This window comes from Phyllostomus hastatus, unplaced genomic scaffold (genome assembly GCF_019186645.2).
Source record: "Phyllostomus hastatus isolate PE091 unplaced genomic scaffold, TTU_PhHast_1.1 phas_contig_210, whole genome shotgun sequence".
Taxonomy (NCBI): Eukaryota; Metazoa; Chordata; class Mammalia; order Chiroptera; family Phyllostomidae; genus Phyllostomus; species Phyllostomus hastatus.
This window is the reverse complement of record NW_025333737.1, coordinates 3,211,438-3,238,390: the sequence shown is the minus strand read 5'-3', so window position 1 is coordinate 3,238,390 and position 26,953 is coordinate 3,211,438. Positions and strand designations below refer to the sequence as shown.

The following is a 26,953-nucleotide window of genomic DNA, read 5'->3' as shown; positions in this document are numbered from 1 at the left end:
ACACTGACGGTGTTTTTCCCTAAAAAACAAACAAGAGTTTTCACCACAAAAAAATGAGAAGCGCTACCGCTTCCCTGAATTAAGTATGACCTTTAGGACTCTGTTTACTGCACTTGTTTCAAAAAACTTCTCATCACTCGACCTACTAAAAAAAATCCACCAAAACTTTTCAAGAATTTGTCTCTTTCCTACCATCACCAACATGCGGGGCGATTTAATTCTATATTTTCAACTCTTATTACTGTTCCAAAAATTAATATAAACTATTAGATTCTTACAAATTCAATTACATAATGATTACGCTGACCAGTTTACCTCTAAATTCCACAGAGGGGTTGAGCTAAGGTGTGTAAGAATGGGATACTCTACATGTCAGGGCAAACATCTGAATCGCAAGGCTAGTGGGGGGGCAGAAGGTTTGGGAATAGGAACAGGAAAGAAGAGCAGATAAAGCTCTTGTTTCTCAAATTTCAGGATGAAATGAAAGCATCTGACGTCGGGATGGCACAAACTGCCAGCTCGGGCTGGACTGGGGCTGAAGCTCAGCGTTACTCTGGAGACTCCGCCCAGTGCAAGTATTTGCGCGCTCCCGTGAGGCCGTGCACGCGTACGCTACCGAGTCTCGAGCAGGGTCGGGCCTGTCAGGCGCTCTCGCGAGAGATCGGAGCCTGGGAAGGCTGTCGGGAGGAGGGGAGTGGTGTTGGGGAAGGGGGGGTACTTGGGCAGCGGCTGGGCTCTGTGGCTTCAGGGCTCGGAAAGAGAGAGAGAGAGGGAGGGTGTTAAAGAGAGTGAGTTGGTTCCGCTGCCTTCCTGCACGGAGAGGAGGGGTCCCGCTTGCCTGCGCCCTTCGCGGGCCGAGAGCGCTAGGCACCCGCGAACCTCTGAGGCCTCCTGGCCCCTGGGGACCCCGCCCCGCCGCCGGCCGGCTGGCCTGCGGCCCCTCTTCCCTTTGTGAGCGCCCCCTTCCCTGGGGTGGTGGTGGTGGTGGTGGTAGCGGAGGGCTGTGCGTGGGCCCTCCCGCCGAGGGGCCGCGGCGGGGGACCGACAGGGCCTCGGCTGTGTGAAGACGGGAGGCGGCCGAGGCCCAGGCCGGTTCCCCCGAAGCGGCGGCTGCTCCTGGCACTTCCCGCGCCATCTTAACTAAGCCCAAGCGCTGAAGGCGCCTTCTCGACCCCTGTTGTCCCCTCGCCGCGCCCCCCCCCCCCCCCGGCTGCCCCTTGTCGCAGAGCTAGGGCTGGGCGGCACGCAGGGGCGCCTGGGGGGGGGGGGCGGCGGTGTGTCGCCAGGCCCCCTCCTGCTCCGTCTTCGCCTTCCAGCGTAGCAGCTACCCCCGAGCTGTAGGGGGCTGCGCCTGTCTGCTCCGCCCAGACCTGTCGGCGAAAGGGTAAGGGCACCTCTGCTTTGGGAAAGGGAGACTGGGAGGGGGCGGGGAAATTCGGCCCACTCTGGCCTCTGCGCGGCAGAGGGCTGTGGGGGTGGGGGGGGAGGGAGACAAGGAGGGTCTTTGATTCTGTGGGTGGGGTGAAGAAGCTGGTGAGGTGGACGCCCTGTGGTATTGAGGGGCAGGAGCAATTATTTTGCTCTTTCCTGAGGGTCACCGGAAGGGGTGGTGGAAGGGGATGCCTCGAGGAAGGTGTGGCCCTCGGAGGGAGACCGGGTGAATGTGCACCCCGATTTAAAAGGCGCGAGGTCCCTTTCCCTTCTGGGTCCCTCTGCTCCTCCCTCTCCTTTGTAGTGTCTGTGTATTCTCGGGAAGGGAGACTGCTCTGGGTAGCTTGCTGGGTGGATTCCATTCCCCCCCCCGCCTTGCAGGAAATCTATACACCTCTTCTGTAGGTGTGATGGGAGCGTTTTCTCCCCCTCCCCTTCCCCCTACCCCATCCTTTAGTCTGCTGCAATGCTGCAGAAGTCCAAGGCAGTTTCTTCATACACAGGCCCGTGTATACACTGAAGGGAGGGGGAGCAGGAGAGGGAAGTAATGGCGCTTCCCTTGGAAAGGTTACTCTCTTTCCTTTGGTTATAAATTGATAACAGTACCGGTTTAATCCTTTCCCCCTGAGATCTGCCCCTGGGAAGTATATCTGTTCCTCTTGTTATTGTTGGCGGATGAGGCCTCTCTCGAGAGACCCCTGCCTAGTTCAAACAGTTTTAATGTCTCTTTCAAACACGGGATTGATATTTTTTGTGTGTGGGCATATTGGGTTTTCGTTAGGATTCAAATAAGATAAGTTTGTACCTCCATCCCCAACTACTTTTTTTTTCTTCCTATGACTTTAGTAGTTCTTGAAGAATTGTTAAAGATCATGGCATATAGACAGGCTGTCGGATGGACATTCCTTCTCCCTGGGCTGTGAATTTTTTTAGGGTTAATGCTATTTTGTATAACATCGAAATTGGAAAATTTTGAAAATGATTAGTTTACAAGTCTTTCTTTAGCAAGTGTTTTGTTTCTTAAGGAAATGAAAAGCTAGTAAACACTATAATTTCCTTAATTATGCTGTGATAGAATCTCTATTCTGTGGTCAATAAGTCGTTTTTCACTTCTTTTGCTTCATGTCATATTTGTTTAAGACAGGTCCTCTTGTCTGGTTTACAGTAGTACTTGTTGGTTTTGTCCTTTAGTAGAGTAGAAATAAATAAAATAGAAAATTTGACATTTTGGAAGTGTATTGCCCAGTGTATTTTGTTACCAAAATAGTCTTGAAGTCTACTGTTGCTACATTTTTCTTTAGTATTTAAATTTACTGAAGTGATTGCAAAATGTTCCATATATGAATATTCATAGAGTTCAATAATTTTTTTCACAAAGCAATGAAAGTAATTAAAATATGTGTGTATAGATATGAGTTGTCTTGATATTTTACTAACAAGTTGTATTTGGTGTTTAAGCCTCACTTAGTGACTTATTTTTAAATACTTTCAAATGCCATCTATATTTAATGTTGTCTATGAGAGCTTTTCTGGTATTTTTTTCTTTTGCATTTTAAAACCTGTTTTCAGACAGGGATTAAAAGATGTTAGTAGTAGGAATGTTAGGCACTAATTTAGTTTCAGTCATGTTATTTCATGATTTTGATATAGGGAGACACGTTAATGGTATGTTAAATTGATTTATTATTTTTCCTCAGAAAATGGAATTCTCCTTGCTTTCTTTATTCTTTTGAATTTTACCTGGATTTATTTAACTTTTAACAGCATTTCTCATTTAATTCTTTATTTCACTGCACAAAGCTGCATATTGTGTATAGGGTTCCCCCCCTTCCCCCCAAGGCAAATTATCCCATCAAGTCTAATTTTCTATGTTACGGTTTGTTGATAATTCATATGTACTAGCATGCATAAACCCAAGCATACTGACTAGTAAAGAATGACTTTTTATCTTGGAAAGATGCAGGCAGAGAGGGTTTATCAATAAAGGCTACAAACCTTAAGAAAGTACACAGGATACAGGTAAACTACTTGCTACACTCAGCATGTTAGAACTAAAAGAGGTACTCTTTAGGGCAACTAAAAAGGAACCCTATTTTTTGTAGCTGGGAGGAATTCTGCTAAAAGTGGTAAAAGTATGTTCATGATCAATTAGATAAATTCATTATTAAGGAAAAACTGCCGGAGGGTTATTTCAGCCGACCTCTGATGCCACTGTCAGAAGGAGAATACTGAGAGCTCTTAGTCTGGGCTGGTTGATTTCAGATTAGAATGGTACTTCTTCTGTTACTAAATAGTTCATCTACAAAATGGCAGTGTACATCACTTCCTGTTCTTTCACAACTGGCCCTTTCTCTGGATTCCCTTTTAATGACTTAATTTTTGGCATTCTGATTCTGATTTGTTAATTTGGTTATAATTCTCATGTTTCATAGATGGAGGAATGGCTTAGCATCAAGTGGATTTAAAGGCTTTGAATAGTCTATAAGATTATCTTGACAGTGACTAAACTTCCTTCCAAACTAACGGATCGTTTCTCAAACAGATTTAAACTTTTGAGAGGTTTTTAAGAAATATAACAGTGTGCAGGACCAAAAGTATGAGTGAACTGAATAGAAAATAATTATTGTATTTTCTATAATATATAATTTTGGGAGGAACTGTGGATATGGCAATTAATTGAATGAATGTTAAATATAAAAATGCTTTCTGTATATCAAGGCACATACATGATATTTAGTCCCATGTTATGATGCCATCCCACTAATAAAAAAGAAACTGGTTAGTTACAGAATACCAGAAGGACTGCATGCTCTTCACTAACCATAAAGAGTATAATTTGTTTTAAGAATTTGCTGGTACTTAATAGTTATGAATACTTAGTAAATCCAAAAGTCATGTAGGGGCCAACTCCTGGCATTGAAATTGGAGTTGAGATCAATCTGTTATTCAGTTACCTGGAAATAAATTTGTTTTTCCCCCTTGACTGATATGTGTATTAAAGTCAGTTAATTTTTCCATTGTATGTCCTTTTGGTTTTCAGTAGACTCTATTACTTACAATAATTGCACTCATACTAGTTTAACCTTTTTGAAATTAAGGTATATATTAGTTAAGGTATATATATTAAGGTATATATTAGTTAAGGGCTGTTGTTCAGTTCAGGGTCATATATGAATGAATCTCTTCCAAAAACGTTATTGTGTAAAATTGGGATTGTTTCATTAAACAGAATGCCAGCGTGTGTTCATCTGCCTTTACGTTTCTGTATTTGTTTGTGGCTGTGTTACTTTTTAATTTTGAATTCTAAAATGTAAGTGAAAAAGATACAAGTCTGTATTTCATTGCATTGTATTCCATTGTTGGATTAAAGTATTTTAGATTTTAATGATAAAAATTAATGTTTAATTTCATTAAGGATATCTCATCTCTACCAAAAAATCGACATGCTTTAAAAAGTATAGATGGACTACAGTTATTTTCAATTGGGATGTATCTGTCAACATTTGGTTAACAATTATTTCTATATCAGCACTCTCATCCATTTGTGCTAGAAGCAGACTTTTGTTCTGCAATACAGTCTAAGGCTGAATCTTGTTACCTAATGACAAAATAAGTAGCCCGTAAAAGGTGGAAAGGTTTTTTTCAAAATATAAGTACCTGGCATGTAAATAAGATAAATAAATATATTACTGAGTACTTTGCATAATAGACATATAGCCAGTGCCCGTGATATTGTCACTTACAGATAACTACATTTAATTTTCCTCTAACTTATCTTTAAAGCTGAGAAGAGGCTAACTTTTCTCTTGTTAAAAAAGGTTTTATTTATTTATTTTTAGAGAGAGAAGAAGGGAGGGAAAGAGAAACATCAATAGGTTGCCTCTTGCCCACACCCAGCTGGGGACCTGGCCACAACTCAGGTATGTGCCCTGACCTGGAATTGAACCAGCGACCTTTCAATTCCCAGGTTAGCACTGAATCCAGTGAGCCACACCAGCCCAGGCTAATTTATCCTTTTTTTAAAGTTACGATAGTGTTTTACAGATTTAGAAGTAGATGAATCACTTCATTCAGAAAGATATGCAAAGTTTAGTTTCTGAGAAAAGCACTAACAAATAGTGGAATGGAACAAAATACTGGTTTGCAGCCACCAATAATAATAAAACAGGCACTTAATATATCTTAACTCCACCACTTATTAGCTGTGTAACTTGTTTATGTAACTTTTAAGCCTTATTTTCCCCATCTATAAAATGAAAGTAGTATCTACTTTACAAGGTTGTTAGGTTTAAATGGGATAACCCTTGTTAAATACTTAACATATTGCTTGACACATAGTAAGTACTCATTAAGTTTTTGGCTATCACAAACTAGCTGTTTATATAAATGTTTACATATGAATATAGGGGGGTTAATATGGTTCATATTTAAGAATCAATTGCATTCCATAATTTTTATTTGAAGTTGGATTTATACACTTAGAGTTCGACATATATATTTGAAAGATATGATTAGAATTTCTAACCAAGGGTACCTTACAAATTCTTTTTTTACCTTTTTTTTTTTAATGTTCACTCAAGGACATGCCTACTGATTGTGGAGAGAAGGGAAGGGGAGGGAGAGAAGGCTCCATGTGAGAGAGACACATGGATAGACTCCTGCACCCACCCAGGCCGGGCACCCTGACCAAGGGGACAAAACTTGCAGCGCAGGCATATGCCTGGACCTGGAATCAAACCTGCCACCTTTCGGTCTGCTGGAAGTGCTCCATGCCACTTAGCAGCATTGATCAGGGTGCTTACACACTTTTTGTACCTATAATGAACTACTATGTAGTTCTACAAGAGATTTTCTTTTTCCTGTGCTGGATATAAAACCTATCCTAAAGAACATATTTCCTTTAACTTTGGTCCTTCATTTGTTTATTCATGGGCCATTTAATACCACTCTTACCAATTGGAGCTTTTTTTTTACCATCCCCAGTTTTGAAGGCATGCAAAGTATTCATGCTTTCCTAAGCATTTGTTTATTTTTTTTTTAAGGTATCATTTGTAGGTGTGTCTTCACTTTGAAAGTGCTTTATATTCCACATTGTATTAATTCAACACACATTAAATGATGATTATGTGCCAGTAATACACGATACCTGCCCTGGAGGAATTTTGCCTTCTCATTCTTTGCACTTCCTGATTGGTTTTCTCAAACTAGATATTCATAGGAAAGCAAGGACCTTACTATGGTATGGTTGTCAGTTCCTATAAACTAGTGCTTTTCAAACTCTAGGTTATGACCCATTAGTGGCTTGTGAATTCAATTTATTGGGTCACAGTAATGATTTTTAAAAGCAGAAAGTATCAGAGTGTGGTGTGTAAGTAAGGGTAAGCATTATAGGGGAAACTTTTTTCCCTGTATTTTGTGTTCTGGGTACCCATTTAAATATTTCTGAAATTTTTTTTTCACGTCATCCTTTTTGCTTCTAATCTCATGTCTTTGAAATATGAATATGCTTGTTTGTTTTTTCTTTTTAACAACTCTGCTTTCAGGCTCTCTGATTCTAGTTGCTAGTCTGTTTCATAGTGATGTTCTATGCATATTTTTCTTTTTCATGCTTGTAGGGTACTGAGGACTTTGTTTAAAAGATCCTGGGCAGGCTACCAGCAGTTTTGAGTATGATGGTAACTTCTGAGATTTTATATCGGGGAACATGTGTTATCACATATGTAGTGTCACACCTTATATGTTATGAGTGCAGTTTCTCCACAATTGCTGAATTTATTTTAAAAAGGAAAACTATTTGGAACATATTAAGGAACTTTTAATTTTATTTTTAAAGGTTTTTAAAATTATTCTCAGAGAGAGTGGAAGAGAGGGAGAGAAACATCAGTGTGTGAGAGAAACATTGATCTTTTGCCTCTTGCATATGCTGCCCTAACTGGACATCAGGCCCACAACCCACCAGGCTCACAACCCACAACCCTGTGCCCTGACAGGGTTTGAACGTTGACTTTTCGCTTTGCAGGATGACAACCAACTGAGCTACACTAGTCAGGGCAATATTTTTAATTTTTATTCTGTAGATTTAATTTAAAAATATTAATTGTAGTATATGTTTTAATAAGATTTATTATATGCCTATTTAAACATATTAAATAAATATATTAATCATACAGTTCATCCTTGAATGATGTGAAAGCTAGGGATGCTGACCTCTTGCATAGTGGGAAATTCACATATAACTTTTGACTCCCCCAAAACTTAAGTTGTCCCTTGGTATCTGCAGGGGATTGGTTCCAGGATTCCCTCAGGGTACCAAAATCTGCAGATGCTCGAGTGCCCTATATAAAATGATGTAGATCAGTAATACAGTTTGCCCTCCGTATCTGTGGACACTTCCAACCACAGACTGAAAACAGAAAAGGTATTTATTGAAAAAAATTCATGTGTAAATGGACTTGCACAGTTCAAATCTGTGTTGTTGAAGGGTCAACTGTACTTTTAAAATTTCAGTTTGCTTTAATGCATTCCATCTAACCATATCCTTATGTTTAGTTGATGTTTTTAATCTACTCATGGTAGTAGTTAGGAGTCTCTAGTTTGTATTTTGGATTGATTTCTAATTTATTCTCACTGAGACTGAGAAAGGTTTCAGAAAAAGTTGATGAACAGCGTCTCTAAACAAGGTCAAGGTTTTCCTTTTTTACTCTTGGGAATTTAGTGTCACCCAAAATTGGAAAGGCTTTGTCTCTTTGCTAAAAGCATACATATCCTCAATTGTAAAGACTAAAATTACTAATTAACCTATATTGTGCTTGATAAGGAAACTTTACTCTTCACTGGCACAGAAACTCTGTATGGCATGGGTTATATGTAGTATTTAATACATGGTATTTAAGTAATGTATAAATGGTAGATGATGACTGATGTTTTATAGGGACAGTTACATTACAGCAGTACAGTATTTCAGTAGGTTTTGTTTCAAGGAGTCTATGTTAATAGTATTTAATATGTAGTTTTGAAGTATTCTCATGCTGTGTACTTGCTTATGATTGTGATGTTTTATTGGGACCATCACATTATAGAATTACTATATTTCAGTTAATTTATTTCAAAAGCTTCTGAGTCCCAGAGGGACAATATAATGTGCCCCACTTTCAGATTCTTTACTTTGAGATACAATAATTTTTCTGTTATCTAGAAAAGCACAAATAATTTGAAAATAGAGTAATGAAAAGATCCTTTTATCATTTTAGGTACAGACAAAATATTTTTGTGTATTATGTTTGAATGTTCAATTCTATAAGTAATGCCATACAACTTTAATCAGGAGCAAAAGGATTTTAAGAAGAAAAAAATGTGAAAATTTTCTGTTTGGGAAAGAAATGTTCTATAGTAGAGGAATTTGATTGCTAGCAATAGAAAGTATGGAATATGGATATTTATTTGTTTATATAACATTTTGATTGAACTGATTATACATATGTAAATATACTAATCTTTAGTAAATTGTTTGGAGAGAACTACATTCTAGAATAGCATAGTTTCAGAGAATATTTAAAATATTGATACATAAATTTTGTTTGTGTAGTATGTATTAGATAATTTGGTAAGTTAGAAGAGTAAGTTTCACTAGAGAGTTTAACTACTGTAGTAAAAGATAAATAATGAATTGTTACCAAATGAAATTTTTCTTTTTCTAGTCAAATACATATGAATTAGATGCCAGTCATTATTTAATAATAAAATAAATGATAAGAGTGGTAGATATTGTTCATTTTTTTTTTTAATTTAGTAGCTTTAGTATTAGAATTGAGTTGGATTTTGGGCCTGTAAGGAGGGCCAAATGTAATTTTAGAAAAAAATTTTAACAAGAATGGACTTTGGAAGTTGTATGTAAAATTTACCTTTAGTCTTATCTACTCTAAATAACTCAACAAGGCATCTGGTTAATTTAAGAGGCTTGTAACTACAGAATTTCATTCAACCTTCCAGGCAATGGCTTGGAATATATTATGGTAAGAATGGTGAAATAGATACAATGTGCAAACATCTAAATGTGTTTTATGACTCTCTTAGATGTGGTAAATCAAGTCATAAACAATAAAATGACTCTGTTGAGATATGAAATGTTTGTTAAATAATGCAAAAACTAATTGTTTATGACCATTAATATGTTGTTATACCACCATTCTATTTAACATAAATTATATTGGATTAAACTTAGATGAAATGGTATCCTGAGTTTTAGTATCCATTATTTTACTTTATCTTACTCTGGTGACATTGTAATGTGAGATTAAAACATTTTTTTGAAAGTGTTCCTTTTAAAAATCTTTTGAAGCATGGTCTTTGAGGTATTTGGTTTATTCATGCTTAATGTAGATATTAATTGCAATTTAACACTTTTTTTTAAAATTATTATTTATTTATTTTTGGGGAGGGAAGGGAGGGAGGGGAGAGAGAGAGAGACAGAGAGAGAGAGAGAGAGAGAGAGAAACATCAATGTGCGGTTGCTGGGGGTTATGGCCTGCAACCCAGGAATGTACCCTGGCTGGGAATCGAACCTGGGACACTTTCGTTCCCAGCCCGCGCTCGCAATTTAACACTTTTTAAAGATATTTACATAGGTTATAATTTATGATCTGGCAAACCCCCAAATAATCCAGTTAAAAATGGGCAAGGGATTTGAATAGACATTTTTCCAAAGAAGATATCTGAATGGCTAACAGGTATATGAAAAGATGCTTAACATCATTAGTTATTAGGGAAATGCAAATTAAAATCACAATGAAGCCCTGGCTGGTATGGCTCAGTGGATTGAGTGCTGGCCTGTGAACCAAAGGGTCATTCATGAGTTTAATTCCCAGGCAGGACACATTTCTGGGTTGTGGTCCAGGTCCTTGGTAAGGGGCACGAGAGAAGCAACCACACATTAATGTTTCTCTCTCTCTCTTTCCAACCCCCCTCCTTCTCTCTCTCCCTCCCCCTCTCCCTCCCTCTGTAAAAATAAATGAATAAAATCTTTAAAAAAAATCACAATGAAGTATCACATCATGCCTGTTAGACTGGTAACCATCAAAAAGACAAGAGAAAATAAATGCTGTTGTGGATGTGCAGAAAAAGGAAACCTTGTGCATTGTTCGTGGGATTGTAAATTTGTATAGTCATTATGGAAAACATCATGGAGGTTCCTCAAAAAATCAAAAATAGAACTACCATATGATGCAACAATTCTTTCTCTTGAAATACATACAAAGGAAATGAAAACACTAATTTGAAAAGGTATCTGCACTCCCCTCCCCCTGCCATGTTCATAGTAGCCAAGACAAGGAAACAACTTAAGTGTTCATTGATGAATGAGTGGATAAAGAAGTTGTGATGTGTATTTATACATACATATATATATGATATATTATTTAGCCATAAACAAAGAATTCCTACCATTTGTGACATGTGAATGGAACTTGAAGGCATTATACTAAGTGAAGTAAGTCAGACAGAGACAAATACTGTATGATTTCACTTATATGTGGAATCTAATATGAAAACAAACAAAATCCTACCAAACTCACGGAAAAGGGATCCAGAATTGTGATTAAGTGAGGAGGAAGTTAAGGGGGGTGGTAAGGGGACTTGGAGGAAGGTGATTAAAAGGTGTGGACTTCTAGTTACAAGATAAGATTATAACTACTAGGGACATAATGTATAATGTGATGGCTATAGTTAACACTGCTGTACGATGTATCGGAAAATTGTTGAGAGTATATCCTAGGAGTTCTGTAACAAGGAGAAATATTTTTCCTTTTTATTGTGTCTGTTTATTGAGATAATGGATGTTAACTAAATCTATTGTGGTGGTCATCTCATAATACATGTAAACCATCATGCTGTAATATCTTAAATGTATATGGTGATGCATATCAGTTATTTCTCAGTAAAACTGGAAATTTAATTTGTATCAAGAAAAACTTATGATTTGTTGGTATGCACTATGAAAACACCAAATCAAAATAGTTACTGATGGAATTTGAATTTATAGATTTCCAATTTAGCCAGGAAGCTATGTAGCTTTAGTATCAAAATAAGATTTAGTAATAATACATATTTATTATATAATATTTTGAGTGCTGTATTAAACACTGTGCTTATCAGAATAGGTTCAGTAGTAACATATTTATTACACATTTTTAAGTGTTCTTTGCTAGGGTAATGTGCCAGGATACAGAAATGAATAAGACCTGATCCCTTCCATTTTCCAGTTTAATAGGATACGTACTTGCCAGCAAATATATACAATAATGCAGTACGAGTTTTCTCAACCATGGCACTATTGACATTTTAGGTAGGATAATTCATTGTTATGGAGATCTGTGTTGTGTATTATGGATATTTTTTAGCATTAGTTACCAGTAGTACTCCCCCTCAGTTGCAGTGATCAAAAATATCTGCAGACATTGCTAAAAGTCCCCTGGGAACAAAACCATCTCTGATTGAGACCCACTAGTGTAGTGAATACTAAGGTTAAAGTAAGTAGTATGTACAGAGAGCTGTTATAGCACAAATGAAGTAGAGTTAAGGGATAAACATTCCTCAGGTGAAATGATCCCTGAGGGAGTGAGATTTTATATGGGTCTGGAGGAAAAGTAGGAGCAGAAAGGGTATCATATAGTATTATATACCCGAGAGCATGAAAGATCAATATCTAAGTGGGTGAAAACTAATAGTTTGTGGCTATAGGCTTATTTATGTGATTTGGGTTGGATATTTGGTAAAGTGAAGCTGAAAAGGTACTTTGGAGGCATCTCTCTCTTTTTTTTTTTTTTAACTAATTGAGGCATAATTAAGGAAGCAAAGTACATACTCATAAATAATGTATTTAATTTTTGCAGATTTATACACTTATATAAATGCCATACATAATAAGACATGGAACATCTAGCATATCTTAGTTATTTCTTGAAAGGCCATTTTTATTGTGCTGCTAATTGACATAAGTTCATATAAAAGCAGGAGTGTGATATGATCAGATTTGTGTTTTTATTTTTATTTATTTTTTTTTAACATGACTTTTTTTTTTAATTTATTTATTTTTAGGGAGGGAAGGGGGAGAGAGAGAGAGAGAGAGAGAGAGAGAGAGAGAGAGAGAGAGAGAGAGAGAGAGAGAGAGAAACATCAATGTGCGGTTGCTGGGGGTTATGGCCTGCAACCCAGGAATGTACCCTGGCTGGGAATCGAACCTGGGACACTTTGGTTCCCAGCCCGAGCTCAATCCACTGAGCTACGCCAGCCAGGCAGATTTGTGTTTTTAAAAGATTCCTCAGGATGTACTGTGGAGAATAGATGGGCAGAAATTATATGTAGGGAGATTGGTTAAGAGATTATTACAGAAGTCTAAAGTAGTAGCATTGATGTGATGAATTTGAGAGGTTAAGGCAGAAAAATTGGTGGAATTAGGACCTTACTAGAATTAGGGGAAAGGATATGTTGTGAATGGCTTTATTTCGCAAGGGAAGAAGGAAAAGTAATTTTGGCTTTGGTTGTGTGTGAAGAGTGACTAGGTTATAGGTGTAACAACTCAAAAATTTCAGTGACTTTTAATAGGACAAATATTTTTTTCTTCACATGTGTATAGTGTGAGTGAGTGGGTGGATTCTGCTTTGTTCTCACACCTTCTGCAAGGTCTCAGACTGATGGAGGCTCCATCTCAACACATGGATCCCATGGATCTCCATGGCAAAGGGAAGGAGACTGTTGCTAATAACTCACTGGCTCTCTAATGTCTACCTAGAAGATGGTCATATCTTTTTGGCTTATTGTTCATTGGCTAAAGTAAGTTGTATGACCTTAGAGATTTTACAGAGGGTAAGGAAGTACAGTTCTACTGTGTGTTCTGAAGAGAATTGAACATGGTAAATGTTTGTCATGTGTTGTTATACCTTAGTCTTTTAAAATTAGAATTATGTTGAAACTTACAGTTAGAAGCTTAGTAGTAAGAGCCACCATTTACTGAGTGTTTACTGTGTGCCAGGTACTTTAAGACATTTTTATTTTAATTTTTTGCAAACTGATGTTCTTGAGGTTAAATAACTTGTTTAAGATCACATAGCCAGTAAGTGATGGAGCTAGGAGTGTGTAAAGCCTGAGCTAGTTGTACTATATATACTAGGTTGAGTGGCACCTACTTGGCAGTAGGGTGGAGGGAGGAAAAAAACTTCTTGATTGACTGATCAATCAAATATTGTTAGACTTAAATGAATTAGCAGTGGCGTTCTTCCTGTAAATACCATTTCTCTTTAAGATTTTTTTCTGAAATTTCACAAGGTTAAGACTATTTCATTGCATTTTAATGATTCAAAGATTAAAAGCTGCTGTTTCTTAACCATTAATTTTGTTCTTTAACACCTTCTATTTGATTTCTGCCTATACCACTCTACTGAACTTGTTTTCTAAGGCTACCTATTTATTATAGTGTTGGAGCCTGAGAATCTTTCGTCAGTTCTTTGTACATGCAATACCAATGTATGTGATTTACTTCTCTGTTAAAATTTCCTTTCAGGTTTGTGAATTGCTAGTCATGGTGGTGTTGGTAATCAGAATAATAGGGACTCTGGCTGGTAGGGACAGAAAGTCAAATAGAAGGCTGAGTTAGGAGTAGGGATTTTTGTAAGAAAACCTAGGAAAGATGAAAGGAAACAAGTAAATCTGATCTGTACAACTGTCTTCTTACCTGTCTTGGAAAGAAAGGACTTATTTTTGAGAGGCTGACAGTACTTTGACATGAAGTTAATGGGCAGAGCTAAGGCTTTCTATAATAAGGAAGGTCAGTGAGGTATGTGAGAAGAAAGTGAGAAGAAAGTTAATCAAACAAAGCATTTCCATCATTTCTATCCTTACATCTTGGAGCCATGATTGGTCCTTGGAAAATCAGCAACTTTTGTCTTAAAAATCAGAAAGGCCTTAAATAGAAAAAAATTAAATTACTTAGAATAAGATAACTTATAGCTGGTATAAAATTCAAAAGGTACAAAAAGTTACAACATGAAAAGTAAGTTATCCACCCTGGCTGGTGTGGCTCAGTGGATTGAGCACTGGCCTGTGAACCAAAGGGCTACTGGTTTGATTCTCAGTGAGGACACATGCTTGGGTTGCAGGCCAAGTCCCCAGTTGGGGGTGCGAGAAAGGCAACCACACATTTGTGTTTCTCTTCCTCTATTTCTCCCTCCCTTTCTCTAAAAATAAATAAATAAATACAATCTTTAAAAAAAATAAAGTTACTCTGTCACATCTGTCCTCTGCCTACCCTCGACCCCTTCCTACTAGCAACCACATTTCTTGTGCATCCTTTCAAAGATAGTTGTCATTAAATATCTGAATGATGGGATTAGGCATGGTGGGTGGAACCCACTTACTATGCATATCTCCAGAAGAATGGTAAACATTTACAAGCCCTTCATCAAAACTTTGTGGAGGAGAGACAGGAAAAGCTTATCATTAGCAAATTAACTGTGTGTGGTACACATGGCTAATTTAGAATATGTAATTGTTACTGGCATTTTCTTTACTTAGAATTCAGTGTATGTAAAAAATGTTAATCCTGAGAGCATGTATCTACTTGTGTCCTTAGGCTTTCTGACCTTACTTTCTTTTTAATATCTTAAGTGCCTAAAATATCAATTTGTTTATTAGTAGATTTTCAGGAAACAGGACTTTGAGCTTAGAGAGAGACTTTCTCCCTGTTTGCAAAGTACTATGTTAAATGCTGGAGAGATGGTGTTCATGAAAGACAGGTTTAGAATCCACAAGGAGAATAAATTCATGTGTGGTCTTTTATGTCTTCTATTCCTTATAATGTTTAACACTATTTATAATCTCCTCCTTCTTAAAAATTTTATATTACTGGTGATTTCTGACTTCTAACTGAATGTCTCAAAATACTTGATACTTTTTTGTTTGTTTTTTGCCCAGGTCCTCTTTTTCTTCTCTTTCCACTGCTTTTCCCCATCCCATTCTTTATGCCTATCTGAGATTCTTGCATTTCTTGGCTATCCATAGACACATCAGGTTCAACACATCTAAAATAAATTCATCTTTTTCCTCTCTTGCAAAAAGTAACCCTTATTTACCTACCTGTTTCAGTGTTAATAACATATTTTTGAATCAACTTTACCAAGGTATAATTTACTTGAAGTAAAATTCACACATTTTTAGTGTACAGATCAATGGCTGTAACCATCACTGTAATGAAGATGTAGAACATTTTTATGTCTGTAGAAAATCCCCCAGGCCTTTTTGCAATCAGTCTCACCCCAGTTTTATTCCTAGTCAGCCACTGACATGATTTCTGTTACTAAGAATTAGACTTGTCTTTTCTAGAGTTTCATTTTGTGTTTAATTTCTTTCTTGTGACATAATATCTATGATAGTCATTCATATTGTTGCATATATCAGTAGTTCACTTCTTGTATTGCTTAGTAATAATATTCCAGTGTTTGAATGTATCATAATTTATCCATTCACTTGTTGATTTATTTTGAATCAGTTCTATTTTTTGGCTATTAATGAGTAAAGCTGCAGTGAACATTTGTGTACAAGCTTTGTATGGACATATAGTTTTATTTCTGTTAAATTTTTCTAAAGTCTAGAAACTTGATTCTTTTAATCTCTTTCCTCACGTGTATTCATCCAATAAATTATGAAGTCATGGGGTTTCTTCCTTTGAAATATGTTTCATCTTTTGTTCACTTTTCCATGGATATTTAACACTTTGGTGAGAAGCTACTTTTTATTTTGTGAAACCTTATTTCAGGAGTAGGGGATGTAAGGGTGATGATGCAAACCCAGTCCTTGCTGAGTGAAGTTCTAGTCAGTTAAGAAATGCTGACTAAAATTGGTGAGAGGATGGTACTGACATTGAAGGTACAGAGTGGGGAAAAGGGATGTTGCTGCTGGATGCATTCTGCTGCTGATTTCATTCCATCCCTATAGGCACCATTTAGTTCCTATTTTAGTTGGTAAGTTAAGATTGCCACTTTCAGTTTTGTTTGTTTGTTTACTTGTTTTGTTGTATATTCATGGGTATATATATGGTGTGGAGTGGTGAAAGACAAAGTTTACCATCTTGGATCTCTCATTGCTGTGTGAACTTGAGCAAATTACATAACCTCTGGGTCTCAGTTTTATTATCTGTAAAATAGGATGATAATAATAATACCTGTCACATAGGATTGTTAAGAGGATTGGGTACATTATTATATATATCTCTTAGAATAGTACCTGGCATATTGTATTATATAAATATTAGCTACTGTTATTATCTTAATTTAAAATTACTTAAAAAGGCTATCTTTTCCACTCATTTTAGTTCTTATTATATATTGCTATAAGATTTATCTCCTAACACACACCACTCTCGTTACCTGTTCAAATTTACAAAGGTGCAGTATCATCTGGTAACTATTTGTGTCTTTTTATTTCAATTGTGGTAAAATATATAAACAATAAAGTGCACAAATGAATTTTAACAATTATATTCACCACTCAGATTAAGCTATAGAAAGTTTCTAACATTCCACAAGTTTCCTCCATGTTCCTCCCCCTCAATAACCATCCCTTTTCATCTGTTGTGATTTCTTTATTTTTGCAAATAAATCCTCACTTAAGGATATATGTTTGTTTATTTATTTATTTTTTTTGAGAGAGAAATATTGATGTAAGAGAGAAACATCAATTGTTGCCTCCAATATGCACCCTGACTGGGAACCTCAACCTAGGTATGTGCCCAGACTGGGGATTGAACCCTCAACGTTTTGGTATACAAAACAACTCTCCAAGCCACTGAGCCACCTGGCCAGGGCCCAATCAATCTTTTTTTAAATTGAGGTATAGTTGACATATACCATTATATTCCTTTCAGTTTTACACCATAATAATTCAATATTTGTATGTATTACAAAATTACCACAGTGTGGTTAACATCTGTCACCATGCATTGTTACAATTTTTTTTCTTATATGAGAACTTTTAAGTTCTATTCTCTAAGCCACTTTTAAAAGTACTATACAGTATTATTTAACTGTAGTTACCATGCTGTACATTATATCCTTATAACATTTATTTTGTAATTCAGATTTGTACCTTTTGACCCTCTTCACCCCATTTCACCCCGCCATCCCAAAACCCCACCTCTGGCAGCTAGCTGTCAATCTGTTTTCTCTATCTGTGACTCGAGCTTGTTTATTTTTTTAGACTCCACATATAAGTGAGATTATACAGTTTTGTTTTTGTCTTTCTCTCTGACTTATTTCACTTAGCATAACTCCCTCAAGATCAATCCATATTGTTGTAAGTGGTGAGATTTCATTTTTTTTGCAGCCGAATAATAATACTCCATGATAGATATACACATATATTTGTATACAGCCTATATGTATATGTTAATGTAGATTATGAATATTATGTTTACATATATTTCTAGCCCACATTTTTTTTATCCATTCATCCATTGATGAACACTTAAGTTATTTCTGTTCTTTTGCTATTGTAAGTAATACTTAAGTGAACATGGGGGGGTACAGATATCTCAGATATCTTTTCAAGTTAGTGTTCCTTTTTTTTTATAATTACCCAGAAGTAGAATTGCTGGATCATGTGATATTTTTATTCTTGATTTTTTGAGTGACCTCCCTACTGTTTTCCATAGTGGCTGTACCGTTTTCCAATCCCATCAGCAATGTATGAGGATTCCCCTTTCTCCACATCCTTGCCAACACTTGTTATTTCTTGTCTTTTTTTATAACAGCCATTCTAACAAGTGTGAAGTAATACCTCATTGTGTTTTTGATTTGCATTTCTCTGATAATTAGTGATGGTGAACACTGTATGTCTTGTTTGGAAAAATGTCTGCTCTCATCCTCTGCCCATTTTCAAATCAGATTGTTTGGATTTTTTTTTCTCTTGGGTTATAGAGTTGTATAAGTTCTTCATATATTTTAAATATTAACCTTGTATCAGATATATGATCTACAAATATTTTCTCCCATTCTGCAGGTTGTCTTTCATTTGTTGATGGTGCAGATAATTATTTTGTTTAATTTTCAAGGTTATCTGTGATTGGTTCTTCCATGTTGCTGCAGCCTGTTTTCCATTACTGCCCAACACACAGCCTTTGTTATACCTGCTCTACCTATGTTATGATGTCCCCTCAGTGCCCTGTTTATCTCGTCTGTCCTGTTCTCTCTGTCCATTCAAGTCTTCCGTGAAATTGTCCCTAACTGTTTCAACTTATACTGTCCTTGTTCTTCTCTTTTTGGCTCATTATCAGTATTTTAGTATTTAATGAGATATTTTCCTTTTTTGCAATTACTTAATCATCTTAACTTTATTAGGACTATGGTTATTTTGTATTGCTCCCTTATAATGCCTAGCATAGGACACATAGTACTAATTATTGAATTTTTAAAATTTAAATTCTCTTAAGTATTAAACAGAGGCCAGCAATTATATTAGAGAACTTGACAGTGAACGATGACAGCTATTTGTGAAACCACAAGAAAGAAAAGGCACAGCTCCATAAACCTATATAGATTTTGAAGCCATACTAGTGTGCTAGATTACAGTGGAATCTAAAATTTAAAACTGGAAAACAGGTACAGGTAATCTGATTAGGTATCCTTTCTTCCCTTGAACATTGAACCCATGGGAATTGCTTGTGTGGGTCATGATATGTCTATGAACTTCCTGAGGCTATATACAATTTGCTAGGTAGATACACATGTACATTTTTCTAGAGTAAGAATCTGTAACTTAATTGGATTTTCAAAAGTCTGTGGTTCAAAAAACTTTAAGATCCTGTGACCTAACCAAAATATGACATTTTTCAGATGAGACAACTGAGGCTCAGTCATAAATCAAGACACAAGAGGGATGACTTACTCATACAGTCATTGTTATTCACAGTGATGATCCTTGAGTCAGAAGGAAAATAGTATTAGTTCAGTATGTATCTAATACAATTAGGAAGTATTTCTATCCCAAATGGTTAAAATAAACTTCTAAAAAATCGAGGTCAAATCCACGTAGTATTAAATTAATAATTTAAAAATGAATAATTCAGTGGCATTTAGTACATTCACAGTATTGTGTCACCATCACCTCTATTCTAGGATAAGTAAATTTTACCTACCGTGGAAGCAGACCCTTTACGCATTAAGCCATTGTTTCCCCTTCACCCCTTTTCCCTGCCCCTGATAACCACCAATCTGCATTCTCTCTCTGTTAATTTGCATATTCTGCATATTTTAGATAAATGGAATCTCATATTGTATTGAGTTGGCCAAAAAGTCTGTTTAGTTTTTTTCTGTAAAATAAGACACATGTTTCATTTTCACCAATAGCTTTATTGATTTGGATATTTTGAGTATGTCGGCTATCTTCTGTGTGGTATAATATTGATTTTTCTCAATTACTGTCTCTATTTGATCACTGTCAACTTCAATTGGACTACCTGACCATGGAGCATCGTCCAGAGAGAAATCTCTAGCCTGAAACTTCGCAAAGCACTTTTGACACATTTGATCAGTCACAGCACCTTCTCCATACACTGCACAAATCTTTTTTGCGTTCCAGTTAACATTTTTACCTTTCTTGAAATAATAAAGCGTAATATGCCGAAAGTATTGCTTGTTTTCTTCCATCTTCAATATTAAATGGCTACACAAAAATTCACCAATTTTGATAAGTTTTTTTAAATGCATGCTGATATGGCAGCTGTCACAATGCAATCTAACCAAATTGTTTCAAATTATGTTAAAGACAACTAAGTGCTACTAGGGCCGTTTTACAGAAAAAGCAAATGAACTTTTTGGTCAGCCTAGTACAACCATTTATGCCTGGCTTTCATTTAGCATAATTCTGTGGAGCTTCATCTACCTTGTGCTATATATTAGTATTTCATTCCTTTTTTGGCTGGATAATATTCTATTTATATTACTGTTTGTATATCCATCTATTGATGGACATTTGGGCTGTTTTTACCTTTTGGTTATTGTAAATAGTGCTGCTGTGAACATGTATGTTATAAGTACTTCTTTGAATACCTATTTTCAGTTCTTGTGGATATACACCTATGTCTAAAATTGCTTGGTCATATGGTAATTCTATATTTAGCTTTGAGGACCTGCCTGCCAGTTGTTTTCCACAACAACAGAACCATTTTACATTGCCACCAGCAATGCACAAGGGTTCCGGTTTCTCCACATCTATTATAACAGTTAATTTTTGTTAAAAAATTTTTAAACATTTTATTTATTTATTTTTACAGAGAGTGGAAGGGAGGAAGAAAGGGAGAGAAACATCCATGTACAAGAGAAACATCGATCAGTTGCCTTTTGCACACCCCCAACTGGGGACCTGGCCTGCAACCCAGGCATGTGTCCTGACTGGGAATCAAACCAGTGCCCTTTTGGTTAATAGGCCAGAGCTCAGTCCACTGAGACACACCAGCCAGGCCTTCTGTTAACAATTTTTTTAAATTATGAGGCATCCTTGTGGGTTCGACATGCATTTCCCTAGTGACTAATAATGTTGAGCATGCTCTCAATTTGCTTATTGGTCATTATGTATCTTCTTTAGAAAAATAGAAACTTGATTTTCCAAGAGGTATGCTTAAGTTAATCAAGAAAAATCTTTCAAAATGTGAAATATTTGCTGTTACTATATAATTAAGTGCCATACTATTTGGTACAAATACAGAGTCCTTTGGGTAATTGAAAAGAAGAGAGCCCTGACCAGGTAGCTCAGTTGGTTAGAGCATCATTCCAGTAAGCCAAAGTTGTGAGTTTGATCCCGAGTGAGAACACATACAAGAATCTCTCTCTCCCCTCCCTTCCTGTCTCTGTCTAAAATCAAGAAATGAACAACAACAACAAAAAAAAAAAAAGAAAAAGAAAAAAGGGAGATGGTGGGACTAGTTTAAATTTTGAGAGTTTGAGACCCCTTTTAACATTTTGTACAATTAAAAATTTTAATGCAGGTAAAGTAACTTTGGGGTATTTCTCACCTTCAAATAGTTGAATAATGTCCTTTGACTTGGCATTGAAAAATCTCCATTTAATTTTATGCATTGAAAAGTACAATTAAAAAAAAATCCTCACCCAAGGATATGTTTATTGATTTTAGAGAAAGAGGAAGGAAGAGAGAGAAAGGCATTGATGTGAGAGAGAAACATTGATTGGTTGCCTCCCATTCGTGCCCGTGCCCCAACTGGAACCCCCCAACCAAGGTGTGTACCTTAACGGTAATCAAACCTGCAACCTTTGTGTGTATGGGACAACATTCCAACCAGCTGAGCCACCTGGCCAGGGCAAAAGAAAAAAAGCACAAGTTTTTAAGTTATACATATTAAATTATTTGATTTCAGGTAAGTAACATAAAGACATAATATATTAAACAGACAAAGATGAGCAGGTAAAAATAAAGATAGGAAAACAAGATGAGTCCTCAGGTAAAATACTCTGAAACTATTGATGATATTTAGTATATTAAGCTTTATTGAAGTATAATTCATATACAAATAATTGTACAATCTAGTATATACATTTTGATGCCTCAATCAAGGTATAAAACATATTCATTACCTCCAAAAATTTTCTCTTGTTCTTTTTTGATTATTGTTTTTTTATTTTTGTGGTTAAGAACATTTAACATGAGAACTATACTCTAACTAGCTTCATGATATTCACTGTTGAAAGAAATGGACTGAGAATTTGTTTCATGCTTTTTTGCTAAGTAAGGAGAGAAATAGTCACATACAAGATTTAGTGTCCATTAGATATAAAGGTGAAAAAAACATTTATTCCATGAGAAAATAATTTGAATAATTAAAGGGGTGGTTATAGATTAGAAATTAATAAATAGAACATACTGAGTGGCTTCTTCCATTAATGTAAGTTGAAAGTATGTATTGGTCATTTTTTAAAGTCTGGTTTAATCCTCAGATTATGTTGAGGAACTTTTTTGAACTGATTTGTGATTTTAATTTCCCTCCTTGGAATTATATTTAGTGTCATATGGTACTTTAGAAAGGCAAATTTTGAACTCATTAATATTCTAAAAGGGGTAAACTTCTTCAAGGCAGTTACTATCTTTTACTCATTTTTTTATTTAATAAATTCTTGTTAAATAAGCTTGTAATTGTTTTTATATTTGCTTATACTACTTTATAATTTCTGAATCTCCAGCATCTAGGACAGTACCTAGGACTTGGTAAAGGCCTAGTAGATGTTGCATGAATTATGCTTATTTTGGTTTACTGGTTGGTTTTGATGTTGTCTGGTTACATCGAAAGGAAGCAAGTTGGTTCAAGCTTGATAGCAATAAGAATGCTTGATCTTTTTATAGTTTCTTTTCCCTCATGAGTTTTCCCTCATGTATGTATTTCAATATTGGAACATGGAGCATTGTTAAACCTAAATGTTAATGATTGCTATGATAATTTATATTTTTTAACATATGGTCAAAACTGGTATTTTTCCCCCTAAAATTTTACAAATTTAAAAGGATATTATAGTAATTGCTTAGAATAAAATGCATTTCTCCCAATTTGCTAATATTCGAGTATATCATATAAATTCATTAACTGCAAAGGAATAGTACAATAAGAATTTAATATTTCTTTCATATAGACTTACAAAAATCAAAGTAGATGCTAAAATATTGTTTTAATACATAGCTCTCAGTCATTAAGGGTTTATAACTGGAGGTTTCACTTGAGAGTCAGGCATTCTTTTTTGTATTGTTTCCGGCTTTATTGAGCTATAATTGACATATAATGTATGTTTAAAAATTTTGCGCCCTGGCTGGAGCAGCTCAGTGGATTGAGCGTGGGCTGCGAACCAAAGCATCGCAGGTTCGATTCCCAGTCAGGGCACATGCCTGGGTTGCAGGCCACGGCCCCCAGTAACCACACATCGATGTTTCTCTCTCTCTCTTTCTCCCTCCCTTCCTTCTCTAAAAATAAATAAATAAAATCTTTAAAAATTTTTTTGCAATAGTTAGGCTTATGGAAAAATTGCAGTTAGTAAAGTGTTCAAGTATGCCCTTCATTCAGCTTCCCCTAAGCCTACATAATCATAGATTACCAAATTAGAAAATCCACATTGGGATAATATTATGAACTTAACCTCAGCCCTTGTTTACCAGTTTTTCCACTAGTAATCCTTTCTCTTCCAAGATCTCACACTACAATTTGTTGTATGTCCTTGGTCTCCTCCTGGCTGTGATGGTACTTCAGTCTTGTCTTTTATGACCTTGACACTTTTGATGAGTACTGGTCAGTTATTTTTAAAATGTCTCTCACTTAGGAATTAATTTGTTTTCTCACGATTATATTGAGGATGTGTAAAAAAGATTTTATTTATTTTTAGAGGGGAAGGGAGGGAGAAACAGGGAGAGAAACATCAGTATGTGGTTGCCCCTTTGCACCCTCTACTGGGGGCCTGGCATGTGTCCTGACTGGGAATCAAACCAGTGACCCTTTGGTTCGCAGGCAGGCGTTCAATTCACTGAGCCACACGAGCCAGGACCGAGGACGTATATTTTTGTTAAGAATACTTCAAAGTGGTATTGTGACCTTCTCAGGTGTATAACCTGATGTTGATATGTCTTATTACTGTTGATGTTAACTCGGTTCATTTGCTTAAGTGGTTATCTGCTGCATTCTCCACTTTAATTACCACTTTTCAATTTGTAGTTAATATCCTGAGACTTTGTGTTTCCTGGTACTTTTGTTAAAATTAAGAAACTGACATGAGCGTATGATTACTTATTAACTAAACTCCTGACTTTATTTGGATATCACCAGTTTCTCCATTAAAGTTTTCTTTCTGTCGCAGTTTGCTCTGAAATGAGTCAATTTCTCAGTCCTTTCTGTCTTTGTTTTTTATGACCTTGGCAGTCTTAAGATGTATTGGCCAGCTATCCTGAAGAATGTTTCCCATCTAGGTTTGTTTGATATTTTTTTTATGATTAGAGATGATGGATTTTGTGGAAGAATACCACCGAGATATAGTGCCTTTTCTCATTTCCTCATGTCAGGAGGTATATGACATCCTCGTGCTGTTGATGATGTTAGTCTTCCTCACTTGGTTAGTGTAGTGTTTACAGTTTCACGGATGTAAAGTTACAATTTTCCTTGTACCTACTCTATTCTTTGGAAGTGAGTCATTAAGTCTAGTCCCTGCCTTACATGGGGAGGAGACTCTCGTAATTTTGATTTGCACTTCCTTGATGATTCTTCATGGTGATTATTTGCTATGTATCTCTCTTCTTTAGCTAAGTTAGTTGCCCCCCATCATTTTAAAATTGGGCTGTTTGTTATTATTTAGTTATGAATTTTAAATGTACTCAGGATATAAGCCCTTTTATTAGATAAATGTTTTTGCAAATATTTTCTCTCAGTCTCCGACTTGTCTTTTATTTTTTTAACACTATCTTTCAAAGAACAGTTTTCAGTTTTGATGAGGTCTAGTTTATGAGTTTCTTCTTTTTTTTAATGGATTGTGCTTTTGGCTTTATATCTAGGAAATTTTTGCATAAATGAAGGTCATGAAAAATTTTTGCCTTTATAGAAGTTTAAAATTTTTCGGTTTTACATTTAAGCCTTTTACTTATTTTGAGTGAGTTATTTAGGGGTAAGGTAAAAAGTTGTTTTTTTAAAAAACATATTTCATACTATCTAATGAAAAGACTGTCCTTTCCTCATTGAATTTGTACCTTTGTCAAACAGCAATTCACTGTATATGTGTATGTCATCTTCTGGTCTCTGTTACATTAATCTGTGTTTTTATCCTTATACCAACATCGCACTATTTTGATGACTATAATTTTATACTGTCTTGAGTTCAGTTAGAGTGTGTCCTCCCTTGATTCTATTCGAAATTGTTTTGGCTATCCTAAGTGCTTTGCTTTTTTATGTAAGTTTTAGAATCACTTTGTCAGCTCCTACAAATTGACTACTGTCTTTTGAGATTGGGTTGAATCTTTGGATGATTTGGAGGAGAATTGACATCCTATCAATATTCAGTCTCCTAATCTACAAGTAGGATATATAGCTCTCCATGTATTTGGATAATTTTTGATTTCTGTCATCAATGTTTTGTAATTATCTGCATATATGTTCTGCACATATTTGTTAGATTTATCCCTAAGCATCTAATGATTTTTGATGTTAGTATAAATGTTACTTTTTTTCTCCTAAGTTTTAGTTTCATTACTAGTGTATAAAAATACAATTGATTTTTGTATATTGACTTTGTATTCTGCAACCTTGATAAACTTACTTATTCTAGTAGCTACTTATAGATTATTTGGGATTTTCCATGTGGACAGTTAAGTCTATGAATAAAGAATTTTGTTTCTTTTCAGTCTGAATGTCTTTTGTTTCCTGAATAGGTATGATGAATGAATATTCTTGCCTTGTTTCCCATATTATGGTGAAAGTATTTAATCTTTCATCATTACATGTGATATTAACTGTAGGGTTCTTACAGATATTTTTTATCAGGTTAAGGAAACTTCTGCTTACAGTTTACTGAAAGTTTTTGTCATGAGAATTGAATTTTGTCAAATGCTTTTTTTGAATCTACTAAAATATCGTTATGCTTTTTTAGTTTAATATAGTGAATTACATTGATTGATTTTCAAGTCTGTGATATATTCCACTTGCTCATGATATATCATTATTTTTATAAACTGCTGGGTTCTGTTTGCTAATATTTTGTTCAGAAGTTTGCACTTATATCCATGTGGGATACTGGTCTGTCATTTTCTTGTTCATATCTTTTTCTGGTATCATGTTATTTTGACTTAATAAAATAAGTTGGTAAGTGTTTATATGTTGGAAGAGTTTATGTAGAGCGGGTGTTATTTCTTTTTTAAATATTTGGTAGAATTTGCTAGTAAAACTATCTGGGCCTAGAGTTTTCTTTGTGAGAAAGCTTTAGCTACTAATTCAGTGAAATGGAAACAGCTATTTTCAGTTATTTATTTATTTACTCTTGAGTAACTTTGATAGTTTTTGTTTCTTAAGGACTTTGTGCATTTTACCTGTTATCAAATTAACTGGTAAAAATATCCATAATCTTTCCTTATTCTTTTCATGTCTATAGGATCTTAGTGATAAATCCCCTCTTTAATTTTTGATGTGATAATTTGTATATTTTCTCTTTTTCTGTATCAGTTTGGGGAATGTTTTATCTTTTGTATCTTTTTAAAGAACTAGTTTTTCTCCTGGCCTGGTAGCTCGGTTGGAGGGTCATCCCAATGCGCCAGATTTGCTGGTTCAGTGCCTGGTCAGAGCACATACAAGAGGCAACCAAAGGATGCATAAATAGGTGGAACTGCCTGTCTCTCTGTCTCTCTCTCTCTGTAAAACTCAATCAAGAAAAAAAAATTTTAAAACTTAAAAAAAAACAACAACTAGATTTTGTTGAGATTGATTTTTCTCTGTTGGTTTCTTTTGTCTGTTCTG

At 35.6% G+C, this 26,953-nt stretch overlaps 1 protein-coding gene across 3 annotated transcripts in view; it reads left to right on the top strand.

The window, feature by feature from the left end:
• Window positions 1–1,243: 1,243 nt before the first annotated feature.
• TAOK1 (TAO kinase 1) overlaps window positions 1,244–26,953 on the top strand; it is a 144,501-nt gene continuing 118,791 nt past the window's right edge. The window contains exons 1-3 of one of the 3 annotated variants that reach the window (XM_045836986.1): window positions 1,244–1,384; window positions 5,271–5,351; window positions 21,604–21,706. The gene's annotated coding sequence lies outside the window, so the exon portion shown is untranslated. The remainder of the gene's footprint in view (window positions 1,385–5,270; window positions 5,352–21,603; window positions 21,707–26,953) is intronic. The other 2 variants (XM_045836987.1, XM_045836988.1) reach the window with 2 other exon arrangements.